General features: G+C 37.3%; 1 protein-coding gene across 6 annotated transcripts in view; it reads left to right on the top strand.

Annotated features, from left to right (window-relative positions):
- Positions 1-15115, top strand: part of SGMS2 (sphingomyelin synthase 2) — a 121727-nt gene that overhangs the window by 42303 nt on the left and 64309 nt on the right. For 4 of the 6 annotated variants that reach the window (XM_016423013.2, XM_016423014.2, XM_016423012.2 and 1 more), the window contains exon 2: positions 14869-14993. The exons of the other annotated variants lie outside the window; for them this stretch is intronic. The gene's annotated coding sequence lies outside the window, so the exon portion shown is untranslated. The remainder of the gene's footprint in view (positions 1-14868; positions 14994-15115) is intronic. 6 annotated transcript variants of the gene reach the window in all.

Genomic DNA, 15115 nt, shown 5'->3' with positions numbered 1-15115 from the left:
TTTTTCTTCTCTAATTGCTACTGCTATTGTTTCTAGTACAATGTTAAATAATAGAGGTGATAATGGGCATCCTTGTTTTACTCCTGATCTTATTGGAAAGGCTTCTAGTTTATCCTAATTTCAGATTATTTTTGCTGATGGTTTTAGATATATACTGTTTATTATTTTTAGGAAAGGCCCTTCTATTCCTATACTTTTCTAGTGTTTTCAATAGGAATGGGTGTTGCATTTTATCAAAGGCTTTTTCTGCATCTATTGAGATAATGTGATTTTTGTCGGTTTGCTTGTTAATATGGTCGATTATGTGGATGGTTTTCCTAATATTGAACCATCCTTGCATTTCTGGTATGAATCCTACCTGGTCATAGTGAATAACACTTATGATGACTTGCTGGAGTCTTTTTGCTAGTATCCTATTTAAGATTTTTGCATCTATATTCATTAGGGAGATTGGTCTATAGTTTTCTTTCTCTGTTTTTGACCTGCCTGGCTTTGGGATCAGTACCATATTTGTATCATAAAATGAATTTGGTAGAACTCCTTCTTCACTTATTCTGTCAGATAGTTTGTATAATATTGGGATTAGTTGTTCTTTGAATGTTTGATAGAATTCGTTTGTGAATCTATCTGGACCTGAGGATTTTTTCTTAGGTAGTTCTTTGATGGCTTCTTAAATTTCTTTTTCTGATATGGAGTTGTTTAAGTAATCTATTTCTTCCTCTTCGAGTCTAGTCAATTTATATTTTTATAAGTATTAATCCATATCACCTACATTGCCACATTTGTTGCCATATAATTGGGCATAATAATTTTTAATGATTGCCTTAATTTCCTCTTCATTAGAGGTGAGGTCTCCCAGTACTTTGTCTATTTTATTTGTTTTTTCAAAGTACCAGCTTCTAGTCTTATTTATTAAATCAATAGTTCTTTGACTTTCAGTTTTATTAATTTCTCCTTTGATTTTTAGGATCTCTAATTTAGTCTTCATCTGAGAATTTTTAATTTGTTCACTTTCTAGTTTTTTTTAATTTGCATACCCAGTTCATTGACCTCTGCCCTCTCTAGTTTGTTAATATAGGAACTGAAGGATATAAATTTCCCCTGAGTACTACTTTGGCTGCATCCTATAGGTTTTGAAACCAATTGTTTCAAATCATTGTCATTTTCTTCAATGAAGTTATTAATTGTTTCTATGATTTGTTCTTTAACCAGTTTTGGAGAATCGTATTGTTTAATTTCTAATTAATTTTCAATTTACCTCTCCATGTACCCCTACTAATTATTCTTTTCATTGTATTGTGATCTGAGATGGTTGCATTTATTTTTTTCTGCTCTTTTGCACTTGTTTGAAATGTTTTTATGCCCTAATACATGGTCAATTTTTGTGAGTGTACCATGGGCTGCTGAAAATAAGGTGTATTCCTTTTTGTCCCTATTTATTTTTCTCCACATATCTACTAACTCTAATTTTTCTAAGATTTCATTCACTTGTCTTACCTCTTTCTTATTTATTTTTTGGTTTGATTTATCTAATTCTGATAGAGGAAGGTTCAGGTCTCCCACTAGTATCGTTTTTCTATCTATTTCATCCTTGAGTTCCACTAGTTTCTCCTTTAGAAATTTGGATGCTATGCCATTTGGTGCATACATGTTGAGTACTGATATTTCCTCATTGTCAATACTGCCTTTTATCAGGATGTAACTACCTTCCCTATCTCTTTTAACTACATTTATTTTTACTTTGGCTTTGTCACATATCATGACTGCGATTTCTGCCTTCTTTTTATCAGTTGATGCCCAATAGATTTGGCCCCATCCTCTTACTTTCACCCTATGCATATCTACCTTCCTCATGTGTGTGTTTCTTGTAGACAGCATATGGTAGGGTTTTGGATTCTAATCTACTCTGCTATTTGCTTGCATTTTATGGGTGAGTTTATTCCATTCACATTCAGAGTTATGATTATTAGCTGTGTATTTCCCAGCATTTTGATTTCTACTCCTGGTCCTGCCTTTTCTTCTTTCACTATTTCCTTCTACACCAATGTTTATTTTTAATCAGTCCCCCTAGTTCCCACCCTTATTTTACTTCCCTTTCTACCCCCCTCCCTTCTTATTCTCCCCCTTATTTTCCCTGCAGTCTTTCTAAAACTACTCCCCCCACCCTCCCCCTCCCTTGTACTGCTTCCCTCCCCACCAGTCTGTTTGTTACCCTTATACTCCCCTATATAGCGCGAATCTATTCTCTGCCCCAATGAATTAGATTGTTCTTCCCTCTTTGGGTCAATTTCAATGCATATAAGAGTTGAGTATTTCCTATCTCCAACCTCTTTACCCTTCCAGGGTATTGATGCTCCCCCCCCCCACCATGAGCTTCTTTGTGACATATAAATTTACCCCCTTTTGTTTCTTTACCCATTTCATTTAGTATTAACCTCTCTTTTTAGCTCTAGTTGTGTGTGTGTGTATATATATATATACACATATGTATATGCATTTATGCATACATATATATATCTGTATACCTATTTATGTCTTGTCATTTCATCCTATATAGTTTGTCACTGATCCTTCTAAGTGTAATTCTTCTAGCTGCCCACGTGATAACATTTTTTAAGAGTTACCAATGACTTCTTTTCTTATAGAGATACCTCTCCTTTTAACTTATTGAGGCTCTTTAAAAAAAAGGGTTTTTTGTTTTGTTTTTCTTTTTCCCCTCTTTTTTAATTACCTTTTGATGATTCTCTTGAGTTCTGTGCTTGGTCATCAAATTTTCTATTTAGGTCTAGTCTTTTCTTTACAAATTCTTGGAATTCTTCTATTTTGTTGAATGACCATACTTTCCCCTGTAAGAATATAGTCAGTTTTGCTGGGTAGTTGATTCTTTGTTGTAGACCTAGTTCCCTTGCTTTCTGGAATATCATATTCCATGCCTTTTGGTCTTTCAGTGTGGATGCAACCAGATCCTGCGTTATCCTCATTGTGGTTCCATGGTATCTGAATATTCTTCTTGGCAGCTTGTAATATCTTTTCTTTGGTCTGATAGCTCTTGAATTTGGCTATAACATTCCTGGGTGTTGTCAGTTGGGAATTAAGTACAGGAGGTGATCTGTGGATTCTTTCAATCTCCACTTTTCCCTCTTATTCTAGAATATGGGGGCAATTTTCTTGGATAATTTCTTGTAGTATTATGTCCAGGCTTTTTAATTTGTCATGGTCTTCTGGAAGACCAATGATTCTTAAGTTGTCTCTCCTTGAATGATTTTCTAAATCCTTTGTTTTTTTAATGAGATGCTTCATATTTTCCTCAATTTTTTCATTCTTTTGGTTTTGTTTTATAGTGTCCTGCTGCCTTGTGAGGTCACTTAATTCTAGTTGTTGTATCCTAGTTCTTAAGGACTAGATTTTATCCCTGGCTTTTTGGTCATCCTTCTCCTTCTGGTCTGATTTTCTTTGGAGGTTATCTTTCATTCTCTTTACCTCATTTCTCATCTCCTTTGCCTCATCTTTCATCTCCTTTGCCTCATTTTCCAGCTGATTGATTTTGGCTTTCAAGACACTTTTCTGTTTCCAGATGACTTATCTTAGTTTTTAAGTTCTTTTCCCAATTGTCTTCAGCCTCTCTTAATTGTGTTTTGAATTGCATTTTGAATTCTTCCAAAGCCTGTATCCAATTCTCTGGGATTTCTGTTTTATTTTTTGCCTCTTTGTCTGTTCCATTTGCTCTTTATTCTTTGCCTGTACAGAAGCTGTTGATTGTAATTTCTTCTTTTTCTGTTGTTTGCTCATATTTACCCCTTCTTTACTCCCCATATTTGTCTGTGCTTTTGCTCCTCTCATTTTTTTTTTGGTTTGGGGGCTTTCTGTTAGTCTCCCCTCTTGGAGCTTTGTCAGATCTCTCAGTGAAGTTTGTGGGGGAGGGGTGTTGGAGCTTGGGCTTCCCTGACCTCTAAAGACTTTTGATGGGATTAAGTTCAGCTGGTTTGGGCTGGATGTGCCCTGAGACCAAAACCTCCTGGAAGGCTGGAGCAATAGGGTCTCTGCTGCTCTGACCAAGCTCCCCGTTCTGCACTCCCTCTCCAACTCCTTCCCTGTAGCCTGTGTTGGATGCTCTGAGCCTGGCACAGCCCTGCCCTCAAGGTACACCCTCCAGACCAGCACCTTTGCCCATCCAGAGGTTCCCGCTGCCACTGGAGGCTTAGAGCTCTAGGTGAGAGTGGAGGAGTCCTGGAACCTTCCTTCTGCCTTCCCCTTAAACCTGAGTGTTCTTGGATTCCGGCTTTTAGGGGGGGTACCTTTTGAAGTGAGTCCAGCAGGAGGGTTCCTTGGCTCTGTCTTGTTGTTAGGTTTGATTTTCAGTCCCCTAAGAGCATTTAGTTTGTAATCAGTAAGGAAGGGTATTCAGAGGTCTGAACTTTTGCTGCTTATACATTGCCATCTTGACTCCACCTCCCTGTAATAGTCTTTTTAAAATATGAACTCAGTGGAATCCTCTGTGTTCTGTCCCATCAGCCTCTTTAGCCGTCTCCCTGAGTTTAAGAAGAGACCCAGGTGCACCAGGTTGGTGGCTGAGTGGGTAGAGAGCCAGGGCTGTAGATAGGAGAGCCTGCATTCAGATGTGGTCACAGACACTTCCTAGCTGGATGACCCTGGGCAAGAAACTTTAACCCTCATTGCCTAGCTCTCTTTGCTCTTCTGCCTTAGAACCAAGACACAGTTTTGATTCTAAAATGGAAGATAAAGGTTTAAAAAAGAAAAGACAGCCATGGGAATTTTGAGGCAGCTGGGTTGCACAGTGGTTAGACCTCCAGACCTTGAGACTGAATATCCTGAGTTCAAATATGGCCTCAGACACTTCCTAGCTGTGTGACCCTGGGCAAAGCACTTAACCCCAGTTGTGTGGCCTTTTCTGCTTTTCTGCCTTGGCACCTGTATTTAGTGTTTATTCTGAGAGAAAAGGTAAAGATTTTTTTTTTAAAGAAAAGGAAAAAAAGACCTAGTTTCTTCATAGACTCAGAGGGTTGGAGAGAAACTGAAGCCTCAAAATGGGAGCAATAAAGAAAACAGGTTTAGAGAGCTGGTACCTAGACAAGGGGTTGAAGATTGGAAAGCAAAATGGTAGTTAGATGGTACAGTGAACAGAGTGCTGGGCCTGGAGCCAGGAAGACTCGTTTTCTGAGTTTAAATTTGGCCACAGACACATACTAGCTATATGACTGTGGGCAAGTCACTTAACCCTATTTGCCTATTTTTTTTCACCCATAAAATGACCTGGAGAAAGAAATGGTAAACCACTCCAGTATCTTTGCCAGGAATACCCCCAAACAAAGTCATGAAGGGCTGAAATAATTGGGCAAAACAATATGATTTGTTGCCACATTATACTTGATCTTTTGACTTCCATACCAAGCCTCCTTACTGGAGCTGGAGAATGTAGAGCCTCAGGATGACTCTTGAAGACTTTGTATTAAGTGTGGAGGATATAGCATAGTCAGTAGAGGGAACGGCCACCCACATTTATGAAATCCCAAGTCCAATGAAGTACTGAAGAATCTATAAGTGATACCAATCCCTTCCATTAAAGAGGAGTTTGTGCAATTGAACTTATCCATCGGCCAGGCCACATTCATTTATTTATTAATTCACTCATTTATTTATCCACTCATTCATTTCTTTCTTTCTTTGTTTATTTATGCATGTATTTATATTTATTTTTATGAGAAAGTTACTGTTATTTAATAGTTATGTGTTACATTGAGTTTTGCATACAGGGAAGCTTACTATCTATTGTTACAAACATTTTTAAAACCCCAAAAGAAATTGCTACCCTGTACAAAATCCTTTATATCATAAATTCAACCTATACCCATTTTCCCACATCCAGATCTTAGCTTTAAGTATAGTTCAGATAAGGTTAGACTGAGATGTTATTTTGGCTTCTCACATACTTTATTTTTTTTAATTTAATTTATTTAGTCAATTTAGAACATTATTTCGTGGTTGCAAGAATCACATTATTTCCCTCCCTCCCCTACCCCCACCCCTTCCTGCAGCCGACATGCAATTGGGTATTACATGTGTCCTTGATCAGAACCTATTTCCATGTTGTTGATGTTTGCATTAGGATGTTCATTTAGAGTCTCCATCCCCAGTCATATCCCCTCGACCCATGTGTTCAGGACACATTTATTTAGCCTACTGCTTGTCAGGAATTGTAAGGAAGACCAAGGCTCAGGCCTTGCATATTTTTATGCTCACATGGTGACAGCGGGAAATTAAGATGAATATCTCTTAGCAAATACTTCTCTGCTCTATTTATGCAATCATAATTTAGGTCCTGACCTCCAGTCTTTGTAGCATTTGCATGGCCTGTTGGGCATCCCCAAGTGGATGTCCCCTACAGGGCTCAGATTTAATACATTTAAGATAGAAATGGGGGGCAGCTGGGTGTCTCAGTGGATGGAGAGCCAGGCCTAGAGATGGGGGACCCTGGGTTCAAATAAGATCTTAGATTACTTCCTACCTGTGTGACCCTAGGCAAGTCACTTAACCCCCATTGCCTGGTCTTTACTACTCTTCCACCCTGGAACTGATGTACAGTATTGATTTTATGACAGAACGTAAGAGTTATCAAAAAAACATCCTCTCCCAATTGCTGGTGCTTTCCCTCTGAGATTAGCTCCCATTGGCACAGTAGAATTTTTTAATGTACCTAGTTGATTGCAGATTGTCACCCCCTTAAGAATGTGAGCTCCTTGAGGGAAGGGACCTCTGTATCCCCATCACTTGGCATGGTGCCTGACATGGAGAAGTGTTTCCTAATTTCTTTTTGACAAACCGACTGACAAGCAACAGTGAGGAATCTAGGTGAGACATTGCCACTTCCTTGGAATTTCCTGTTTTGCCTTCATTTTTTTAAAATTCTGAGTTCCAAATTCTATCCCATTCCTCTTCCACCCATTTGAGAAGGCAAGCATTATGATAACAGATATATGCATGCAAAGTCATGCAAAAATTTATTTTTAAAAAAATTTTATTGGAACATTCTTGAAAGCTCATTTACTTAAAAAAGAATGGAGCATAATAAAAGCCCTTAAAAATAATAACATGCCAAGTACATTTCCCTACTCCATCTGATCTCAAATCCAGAATGATAGGGAAGAGAAAATGTCCGTCAACACTAAAACCACATCATTTTGGACTAGTAGGCATTCTCAGGCTTTTTACTTTGTTAGGATTGGAGTAGGAGAGTTTAACGACTTGTTTCTTTTCGCTGAATGCATCTTCCCTGTCATAGATGACATTAATTGGGGGAACTTTACACATGTACCCAGAGGAGGAATAGGAACGCTCTAGAAGTTGATGTCTAAATTATGTGGCCTTTTTTTCCCCTTCAGAGTCTTTTGTGGTGATAATACTTAAGCTATTAATTTTATAATTAAGAACTTGCTATTGACAATTTTTCATAGGCCCTGGCTAAATTCTTCAAGTTCTAACTGCTCTGCCTTGATGTAGCCTCAACAAGCCCCCCCCCCCAAAAAAAACCCAAAGAAAAGTCTTTTCCAGTTCCCTCATTTTGTAAGTGAGGAAGCCGAAGGCCAAAGAGTTAGAAGACTTGGCCAAATTAACGGGGGAGTCAAAGTTGCTGAAGCTGAAAAGGATCTGTTTAGACTGCAGCCATGCACATAGACTCTGGCAGAGGATCTTTCCAAGGCTCAATTTTCATGTGGTTGAGTCTGATGGGTGTCTCCAAAGGGGGATCTCATTTATTTTTTTCCTTTGGCAATTCTATGCTGTGAATCAAGGTAATGACATCACTGTTTCTTTCCTGGCTCTCCTCTCCACCTCCATTCAGCCCTCCCCATTTAGAACTAACTTAAGAAGTACCTTAAGCTCCAAGAAATGAAGGGGATGAAAGTCTAATCTTTTCAGTCTTTATTGTATCCAGTCATCATTCATAAACTCTAAGCTATTACAAAGTATTACCTTGCAGTTGAACAAATATTACACTCAGTTCCCAAGGGGAATGCTGAGAGACAACTTCAGGACTTTTTCCTTCCTTTAGACTGATCTCCCCACGTTTTTCCTTTGCTGTAGGTTTTTAAAGTAGGATGCCATATTCCTTGTTCAAAGAGAGAAAATTAATAGTTATAGGGAAAATGTACATTTGTTTTAATTCTACTAAATGCTGACCTTTTTGGCAACTGGAAGATTTGGTGGAGAGTGGCAGAAAAGAGAAATGCTGAATTGCTTTCAAGTCTGTATCTGTTTGTGTGCTTTCTTTCAATGACTGCCCAGATGAGCCAGATGAGGATGACCATCATGCTTTTCAGCATGCCATTTGGAACTGTTCTTATTTCTTCCTCTTCAACATTTAAGGGAGGAGGAGGGGAAGTTCCTGAAGAGAACCAGAAAGCTTAACCATACTATTTAATTAGCATTCATATTGTTCTGTCAGATAAGAAGGGGATTGTTGTTGGTAATATTTCCACTACATGCATGAAAAAGCATGAAGAATTTGAGGTCATAGCAAATTTTTTTAAGTATATTTAAAGATTATAAGCAATAGGGGGCAGGCCAAAGGCACTGTGGGAGTAGAAAGAGCCCTGCATTTGGAGTTTTGAACGAGGCCTTAAGTTCCAGCCCTTGACTTTGTATTTTAACTTTTTTTGTGACTTTGGACAAGCCTCTTCATGGGCCTCAGTTTCCCTCATCTGTAAAATGTGAAGGTTTAGTCCAGACTTGTAGTTCTTAAACTATTTTTCTGTACCTGACCCCTTTGGCAATCTAGTGAGATCTATGGACTCCTTTGAGGTTTGTTTGTAAATGCATAAATTAAAAAATAGGATTAAAAATTTTAAATTAGAATTGATCAAATGGAAGCTAATGACTCTGTGAGATGGCAATACATAATTTTGTTTAAGTCAAAAGACTGAAAAAATGGAATAAAATCAACTGACCTGCACAATAGATTTAGGGAAGATAATTTAAGAATCATTGGACTATCAGAAAGCCATGAATGTAGATATCCTAATTCAAGAAATTGTAATGGAAATATGTGCCCAGATACCTGAGAACTAGTGGGCAGAATAGAAATTGAAAGAATCCACTGGTTACCTCCTGAAAGAAAACCCAAAATGAAATTAACTAGGAATATTACAGCTAAAATTTTAGAATTACCAGTTCAAGGAGATAATATTGCAAGTAGTAAAAAAGAATTTAAATATTGTGGAATCATGGTCAAGATCACACAAGATGTAGTAGATACCACTTTTCAGGAAACAGAGAGCCTTGACTATGATATTCTGGAAGGCAAAGGATCTAGGATTGCAACCTAAAATAATCTACCCACATACACCTTGACCAGGTGTGTTTTACACCAGGAATGTAGGGATGGTTCGATATTAAGAAAACTATCAGCATAATAGACATATCAGTAACTAAGACAACAGAAACCATATGATTATCTAAATAGAAGAATAAGCTTGTGACAAAATGTACCACCTATTCCTTCAAAAATTGGAATAAATGGAGCTTTCTGTGAGTGATAAATGGTATCTATCTAAAACTAACCACAGGCATTATCTGTAATAGGAATAAATTAGAACCCTTCCCAAAAAGATTAGGGGTGAAGAAAGGATGTCCATTATAACCACTACTATTTAATATTATATTAGAAGTGCTAGCTACAGCAATAAGAGCAGGAAAAATTGATTGAAGGGATTAGATAGGCAAAAAGGAAAAAAGTTATCACTCTTTGCAGATAATGTGAGAGAACCCATAGAATCGACCAAAAACCTAAAAGAAACAATGAAAAACTTCAGCAGAGTTTCAGGGATTCAAAGTAACCTCACATAAATTATCAGCATTTCTCTTTACCACCAACAAAGTTCAACAACAAGAGATAAAAAAGGAAATTCCATTTAAAATGAACATAGACAATATAAAATACTTGAGGGGGATACCTACCAAAACAAACCCAGCAATTATATGAACACAATTATAAAATACTTCACGCAAATAAAATCAAACCTAAACAATTGCAACTACCCAGCAAAACTGAGTATAATTCTACAGGGGAAAATGGATATTTAATGAAGTAAAAATTTCAAACATTCCTGATGAAAAGACCAGTGCTGAATATAAAATCTGACATTCCAACATAGGACTCAAGAGAAACATAAGAAGGTAAACATGAGAGAAAACAATAAGGATCTAAATAAGATAAAAATATCCATTCTAATGTGGGTGAGGACACATGTAACTTCCCAGAACTTTATCATAACTAGGGCTCTTGCAGGGATTTTATTAAGACAGTAGGGTTAGCACTTAAATCTCACTCCCATTTTAATTGGTTCAAGGTAGAATAAACTGAATTGGGTATATAAATTAATATCTAACAGGGAAGTAGGAGGGTGATAAAAGGGTGAGTAGATTAAGGAAAGATTAACAAGACTAAACATAAGAGAATAAGATATAAGGAAATAAATGGCACACATAATTGTGAATGCAAAAATGGCTTAGTTGGAAGAACCCTTTAAAGTTAACTGCAAGCAAAGTTGCAGGATGGAAAATAAATACATAAATCATGAACATTTCTTATAACAAAATCCAGCACAAAGAGATAGAAAGAGACATTTCATTTGAAATAACTACAGATGGTATAAAATAAGTAGAGATCTTCTCTGTCAAGAACTATATGAATACAATAACAAAACACTTCACAAAAAGACAGATCTAAATAATTGGAGAAATAGGGAAGACTCTTCAGGCCCAGAATAATATAATAATAGGGCAATGAGGTAATTCAGTGGATTGAGTGCTGAGCCTGAAGTCAGGAGGAGTCATCTTCATGAGTTCAAATCAGTCCTCAGATACTAGCCATATGAACCTGAGCAAGTCTAACTAAACCCTGTTTGCCTTAATTTCCTCATCTATAAAATGAATTGGGGAAGGAAATGGCAAACCACCCTTGTGTCTTTGCCAAGAAAACTCACATAGGGTCACAAAGAATCAGACATGACTGAAATGACTGAACAGCAAAAACATCTATCAAAATTGTCGAAAGGATTGTGTTTCACAGTGAAACTAAGTACTTGTTTTGTGCCAGGTGCTGTCCGGAATACAAGGATTACAGGGAAACCTTCCCTCACAAGCAGGAGCCTGAATTTTATTAGGAGAGACAACATGTGCTTTTATAACTACATTCAGTATAAATAAAAGATAATTTGGGAAAGGAAGGCCCCAACAACTGGAGGGAAGGAGAGGAGATTCCCAAAGACTTCTGTAGACTCAGCTGAGTCTTGAAGGCAGGAAGATGCAAAACTAGAAAGAACTATCAAGATCAGTTTCCTCATTTTTACAGATGAGGAATCTGAGACCATAGCTAGAGTCTCATTGAAGTACCTGAGGGTCAAGATTCGGCTCCAGGTCTAAACTAATTCTTAGTCCAGTGGGCTATTCTCTGGACTAATTTACACCACAGATAGAGGTGAGGACAGTATGAATTCCAGGCTGGGATGAAGGCTGCAATAATGATACATGTGAGGAAGGACAAAAAAGGCCAGTTTGACTAGATATTAGAGTAAGGGAAAGATTATGAGTAATGGAATAATAATGTATTTTGAGGTTAGAAAGGTAGGTTGAGGTCATGTTATGAAAGGCTTGCAAAATGTTTAAAAAAAATCATGGAACATCATAACTTCTCAATTGAAACTCATTGAATTGTTTGTTTTCTCAATGAAAGTTTGCTTTCTAATAACCAATCTCTTAAGAAAGTATCTTTCGTCCACCTTCCAGATAAAATGTATCCTTAACCGCAATCTGTTTTTTCCATTGGCATTTCTCCAGACATGAGACCTTTGGGTAGCTTCTGAAATCATACATCTAAAAGGGATGTTTGCTTCCAATTTCTTTTATCCTTTGAGATATTTGTAATTTGTTTCTGGCAAATGAGATCCCAAGTCTATCAGCCTTAAAACAGATATTTTCAGGGCAGGTAGGTGGCTCAGCGAATTGAGAGCCAGGTCTAGAAATGCAAGGTCCTGAGTTCAGATCTGGCTCCAGACACATGCTAGCTGTGTGACCCTGGGCAAGACACTTAACCCCAATTACCTAGCCCTCACCCCTCTTCTGCCTTGAAACCAATACTTAGTGTTGATTCTAAGTTGGAAGGTGAGGGTTTAAAGAAAAAGCAGATGCTTTGGGGGATAGTTAATGGCTATCTCAACCATCCAGTTGCATACTATTCCTATAGAATTTTTTTATTCAAACCCTTTCCTTCTGTTTTAGAATCAATCCAAGTATGGGTTCCCAAGTAAAAGAGTGGTAAGGACTAGGCAGTTGGAGTTAAGTGACTTGTTCAGTGTCACACAGCTAGTAGGAAGTATCTGAAGTCAAATTTGAACTCAGAACCCCCCATCTCTAGTCTTGGCTATCTATCCATTGAACCACTGCCCCTAGAACTTCTTTTGATCTACTTCTTGAAACTCAAAATAGTATGTTCAACAAGCTTATTAACTTCAAAATAACCAATTACACTTTAAAAAAAAAAGGAAAACCACAAAAAAGCAGTTTTCTAATCTGTTTCCTGGGTGCCTTTTTCATTGTGTTTATTGTCTATAAAAATGCTGTGGTAGAGCATTTGCCTTCTGAATAGTTTTCCTAGGGGTAGATTTATGTTCAGCTAGCTATGCCTTTTCATCTGTTTTGCCATGTAAACAAAGACATAACAGATATTTTGATGATGGTTGGCAAGGGTAATTGGTTTTTTTTTTCTCTTAAACATTATTTTATTTGGTCATTTTCAAACATTATTCATTGGAAACAAAGATCATTTTCTTTTCCTTCCCCCCTCCCACCACCCCTTCCATGGCAAGGGTAATTGTGAGTATAATGGGTGGCTGATGAATGGAGCAGAAGTTAGAATTGACTCCATTAGTGTCATGACCTAAACAATGTAAATATGTACATTTGTGCTTGTGTGTGCACATATGCATAGCTTTATAAACTTAGTATATATGTGTATATGTGTATAATATTATATGTAACATATATTTACACACACACATATATATTCAGGGTTTTTTCCCATCATGTTCAACTCTTCTATGACCCCATTAGGGGCTTTCTTGGCAGAGATACTGGGGTGGTTTGCCATTTCCTTCTTTAGCTCATCTTACAGATGAGGAAACTGAGGCCAACAGGGTAGAGCGATTTGCTCAAGGTCATACAGCTAGCAAGTATCTGAGGACAGATTGAGCTCAGAAAGATGAGTCTTCCTGACACCAATCCCAGCCATCTATCCACTGTGCCACCTAGCTGCGCATTACAAATATACCTGATATCATATATCATTATATTATATTATTTTCTATTCTATTAGATATCATATAATGTCATGTTATATCATATCATTATATTTCTTTTTAGTGATGTGTGGATATCCTTTTCCCCTCTGCCTCCTCACCCTCACACCATCTCTGAGACTAGAAGTGGTAGAGCAGTTGACCATTAGCATACGTCTAGAGTATTTGTTCACTCTGAAATCCTTTACCAGTGAAATCGTAGGTTTCCCAAAGAGGGGAAAACACTAGTTTTCAATAGATTTGACAGATTTGGATAAAATTTTGTTCTTGACTAGAGTATTATATTTGGAGTTGAAAGACTTGAGTTCAAATTCTAGTTCTAGGAAAACCACAAAAAATAATGTATTCTCATTGCTAATATAACTCTGGGCAAGTCATTTAACCTCTCATGGGTTCATCTGCAGATTCCTTCATTGATAAATTGGAGGGGTTGGACTCTATAACACCTGAGGTCCTTTCCATCTCTAAATATATGGTCCTAGAAACTGAAATTCATTCTGTGATTTAGGCAGTCACATTTATTTATCTCTCATATATACCTATCTTGTACTGGACTAATTTGTATGCATTTGTTGTTGTTCAGTTGTCATGTCTGACTCTTCATGAACCCATTTGGAGATCTTTTTTTTTTTCTTGACAAAAATACTGGAGTGATTTTTCATTTCCTTTCCCTGGCTCATTTTATGGATGAGGAAACCTAGGCTAACAGGGTTAAGTGACTTGCCCTACATCACACAGCTAAGATGCATCTGGAGCCGGATTTGAACTCAGGAAGATGACTCAAGGCCTGGCACTCTGTCCTCTGTCCTTTGTGTCTACTTGCTGCTTTTTAAAGTGTTTTAAAGTGTGAAGGCAGGAATCATGTGTTATTCATATTTCACCAGCATCTAAAATAGTCCTTTGGCTATAGTAGGTAGTTAATTTTATGTTAAACTGATTGAATTTTTGACTTGAATCCTAAAACAAAATGGTAGCCAATATGTAGGAGTTCACATGGGCACACCTAGAATTCTTCTTATATGTCAATTAAATTTCATACATAGATGACAAATGTTACTTGTGAGAAAATGATTCAGTGATATATTTTTTAAAATATCAGATGGTTTTATTCTTGAGTGGTTTCTTTGTTTTGTAATATATGGTTCTTTTCTATTTATGCGGCCTTACTCAGTACACTCATTTATTGCCACATGCAAAATTTATTCAGCTGTGTGCACTTGAAAACTCTTATTGCCTGCCATTCATTTCATATCAAGATGGCATGTACTTAAGCACACATGAAGCTTAATTCTGGTCCCCTTTAGTGGTCTTAACAGTTTATAGACCTGAGAACATGGCTGCAAGAACAATGCTATCCCCTTCATATAGAATTACAGCACTCCTTAATATTCAGTTATTTCCCTCCCCTGGTTCATTCACTGGGGTAGGACTGGAAGATTAACTACCCTTTTTGGTAGGAAGAAAACCTATTACTGATAAGCAATATTTTTCTTCTTTCTAGAGCCATAATTCTCCAGCCCTACTTCAGTCTCCTCCAAGTTTCTTGCCAAACCCTGGTGCACCGATTGCTGTAAAGGCTCCACTTGGGATCTCTTGGCTCTCTGCCTTTGTCAACTTCTGTAAACAGTAAGTTTAGTGCTTCTATATGTTCTGGGGCTAAAAGTTTGTACTTTTGCTTAGCATAAGGAGAAGACAGGAAAGCTTTCCACTAATCTAAATAAAAATTTTCTCTCTTACTCCCTGCATAG

Source organism: Monodelphis domestica, chromosome 6, assembly GCF_027887165.1.
Source record: "Monodelphis domestica isolate mMonDom1 chromosome 6, mMonDom1.pri, whole genome shotgun sequence".
Taxonomy (NCBI): Eukaryota; Metazoa; Chordata; class Mammalia; order Didelphimorphia; family Didelphidae; genus Monodelphis; species Monodelphis domestica.
Note: the sequence above shows the minus strand (reverse complement) of the source record. Positions and strands in the feature narration are given on the sequence as shown.